At 37.3% G+C, this 4,031-nt stretch overlaps 1 pseudogene; it reads right to left on the reverse strand.

Annotated features, from left to right (window-relative positions):
* Positions 1-818: 818 nt before the first annotated feature.
* LOC103592055 overlaps positions 819-4,031 on the reverse strand; it is a 20,086-nt pseudogene continuing 16,873 nt past the window's right edge.

The raw sequence follows: 4,031 nt of genomic DNA on the forward strand, positions 1-4,031 counted from the left end.
CTCAACTGGCTGCTGCTCAGTTTTCCAGTGGACTTTGCCAGTAGCAGTTGAGTTTCCGAGTTTCTCTTTGGACTTCCTAGGTCTTAGATGTCTGTGCTGAATAAAGACTTTTCTTTCTTCCACCAAAGCTCCAAGGACCTTTTTGCCAGTTACCTAGCTCATAGACCTACATGTGAAAGGTTTGTGAATGGTCTCAAGGGGTCTGTGAGCTCCAGACCCAGCCCTAGCTCAACAGGTATAATCTCTAGGTTAAAATCTAACAGATACTAAATATACAGCGCTCAAACAAAGAGAAAAATACAGAATTATGGGAATAAATTAACACAGAAGAAATGAAGATAGAAAGAACAGAGAACAGGTGTCATGAGGAGCACATAAGCTGGTAAACACTTCTGAAACATATCTATAATTATATAAAACATATGGCTAATTTTTCCTGTCAAATTCAATTATTGTGAGACTTTATTTATTTGGATACTTCTTTAAAAATATATACTAACACCTAAAAATAAAAGTAGGAAAATGAAAAATATTTTCCATGTATTTTCACAAGTCAATCAACTAGAACAGTAAGAAAAAATAAAATAAAATAGATTTTATGTTAAAGCATTTTTTCATTGATGAAATTAGTATTATTTTTAAATATGAAATTTACATTTCGATATCCAATTTTCTAGTATTATTGCTCGATAATAAACATAGTCTAAATAATATGTGTATACTATGCACATGCCCTCATATATATATACACACATTTATGATATACAAATGTATGTGTGTTATATCACTTTTTGTGAAATAACTGCTTATAATTGCACTTAAAATTCTGTGGGGATGTGTGAATAAACAATTGAATAATGTGCAAAAGCTTTCAATTTACATTTCTTCCTCATAAGATCAGGGGTTTTTCCATTACTTACCCAGGCAAAGCAGAGCCTAGATACACTGGAGTCATAGCTCGGGAACCAAAAGGGGCTGAAAGCTGGGAAACACCCAGTGACTAGGGCAGAGGTGTTCGTCAGGAATGAGTTGGGATTGCTAATAAAACACAAACAAACCTGAAAGATGCTGGAGAGGGTGTAAAAGCAGACAAAGGTCTTCACCAGGAGAAGGATGTTTTTGGTAGCTCTAGACTCAGGGGAGGACCTGAGAGAGATGTTGGTTCTGTGAATGTTTCAAACCCTCTGCTTGTGCCTATACAGGACCAAAACCATGGAGCTGCTGGCCCCAAGCATGAACCCCAAATACAGATCAGGAAATAACAGCAATGCTGCATACAGAACATCACAGGTTTCATCATGATGAATGGGAGAACAGTATCCAAAATATTTTTGGCTTGTGAAGTTTTCGTTGTTCCATTTTTAGTCATAAATATTTTTTAAAGTGACATTTATAAGCATGCGCAGGATTCCAGCTCAGGTATATGAAGAAGCTAATATACTTAGGAGCTTTCACTTTTAACTCTGCCAGCCTGGAGTTCCTGGGGCTGATTGTGATGGCCTGAAAGACACTGAACAGGCAGGTGCTGCCAATGGACACTCCCCTGCCCACTCTGTGAAGATTGGAAAAAAGTTTGCATCCAAAATAACTAAGGAAATCTTTCAACCCAAAACTGCCATTGTCTGGGGCACTCCTTTACAGAGGAGTGTGAAGAAATTGGCTACATTGAGGTGCTTTAGAATTAAATCTGTGGACCTTAACCACACCCAGAGAAGAAAGAGATAGTGGTAAAGAATAGAGAAGTTCCCCTAAATTCCAACCATAATCTGTGATAAGAAAATGACTCCTATTGCCACATCACTGGCAGCTATCCCATCAGTTCCCGGCCTTTCGAGCCACAGAGTCCTGCATGAGAAGAGGCAGGGGCTAGAGGTATCATGCCAACTGAAATCCAATAGTCTCCTTTTACCATTCGTTCCCACTGAGAAATATTTACTTTATGTTTTTATTTTACTAAGAGTCTCCAAAAGCTGAATGTATAGCTTTTAAAGAGCACTAATTATATATAATTATTGTATGAAGTCATTTGAGTTGGTAACTTCTTCATTCCTCACTGATATGATACAGGCATTTCTATGACTTTACTTATAAAGATGAGAACTTAGGCACACAGAGGTTCTGTATTTGTCTAAATCCATATGCTGATTAGGGGTAGAGTGGGGTCTTGGAACTATCCAGGTGGTAACAAAGACAATGCAGTGAACCATCAAGGTCTAGTAAAAAGTAGTTTTCTATGTTCTTCAATAATCCAGATCTATATTTACTTTTGTTTTACACATTTTCATTTTTCTTAGTCTGGTGCTATTTTGTACTTTTGTTGTAACATGTTTCCATTTTTAAAGATTTATTCTAAGGCCAATATCAATTATTAGTACAGCTTTAGATATCTTTCTTTGTTTTTTATTGTGTTTTTTAAAAAAATTGTATTTTGTCGATATACAATGTCGTTGACTATTGTGGCCCATTACTGAAACCTCCCTCCTTCCTCCCTCTCCCCCCTCCTTCCCAACAATGCCCTTTCTGTTCGCTTGTCATGTCAACTTCAAGGAATTGTAATTGTTATGTCTTCTCCCCCCCCCGCAGGATTTTTATTGGTGTGTGTGTGTGTGTGTGTGTGTGTGTGTGTGAATTTATTTATTTATTTTTAGCTCCCACCAATAAGTGAGAACATGTGGTATTTCTCTTTCTGTGCCTGACTTCTTGGCTGTTGTAAAGAGTGCTGCGATGAACATTGGAGAACAGGTATATCTTCGACATGATGATTGCCATTCCTCTGGGTATATTCCCAGCAGTGGGATAGCTGGGTCATATGGTAGATCTATCTGCAATTCTTTGAGGAACCAACATACCATTTTCCATAGAGGCTGCACCATTTTGCAGTCCCACCAACAATGTATGAGGGTTCCTTTTCCTCCGAAACCTCGCCAGCATTTATCATTCACAGTCTTTTGGATTTTAGCTATCCTAACGGGGGTGAGATGGTATCTCGGTGTAGTTTTGATTTGCATTTCCTGAATGCTGAGTGATGTTGAGCACTTTTTCATCTGTCTGTGGGCCATTTGTATATCTTCCTTAGAGAAATGACTACTTAGCTCTTTTGCCCATTTTTTAATTGGGTTGCTTCTTTTCTTCTTGTAAAGTTGTTTGAGTTCCTTGTATATTCTGGATATTAACCCTTTGTCAGATGTATATTATGCAAATATTTTCTCCCACTCTGTTGGTTGTCTTTTAACTCTGTTAGTTGTTTCTTTTGCTGTGCAGAAGCTCTTTAGTTTGATATAATCCCATTTGTTTATTTTTCCTTTGGTTGCCCATGCTTTTGGGGCCGTATTCATGAAGTCTGTGTCCAGTCCTACTTCCTGAGGTGTTTCTCCTATGTTTTCTTTAAGAAGTTTTATTGTTTCAGGGTGTATATTTAATTATTTAATCCATTTTGAGTTGACTTTAGTGTATGGTGAAAAGTATGGGTCTAGTTTCATTCTCCTGCATATTGATATCCAGTTCTCCCAGCAACATTTGCTAAAGAGGCAGTCTCTTCCCCAGTGTATAGGCTTGGTGCCTTTGTCAAAGATAAGATGGCTGTAAGTGTGTGGGTTGATTTCTGGATTCTCTATTCTATTCCATTGATCAGTGTGTCTGTTTTTATGCCAGTACCAGGCTGTTTTGGTTATTATAGCTTTGTAGTATAGTTTAAAGTCAGGTAGTGTTATGCCTCCAGCTTTATTTTTTTTGCTCAGTGTTGCTTTTGCTATGCATGGTATTTTGTTATTCCATATAAATGTCTGGATAGTTCTTTCCATTTCTGAGAAAAATGTCATTGGAATTTTGATGGGGATTGCATTGAATTTGTATATCACTTTGGGTAGTATGGACATTTTCACTATGTTGATTCTTCCAATCCAAGAGCATGGGATATCTTTCCATCTTCTTGTATCCTCTCTAATTTCTCTCAGCAGTGGTTTGTAGTTCTAATTATAGAGATTTTTCACACCCTTGGTTAACTCAGTTCCTAAATAAGTATTTTATTTTTT

The sequence above is a fragment of the Galeopterus variegatus genome, unplaced genomic scaffold (genome assembly GCF_000696425.1).
Source record: "Galeopterus variegatus unplaced genomic scaffold, G_variegatus-3.0.2 Scaffold1078, whole genome shotgun sequence".
NCBI classification, from domain to species: Eukaryota; Metazoa; Chordata; class Mammalia; order Dermoptera; family Cynocephalidae; genus Galeopterus; species Galeopterus variegatus.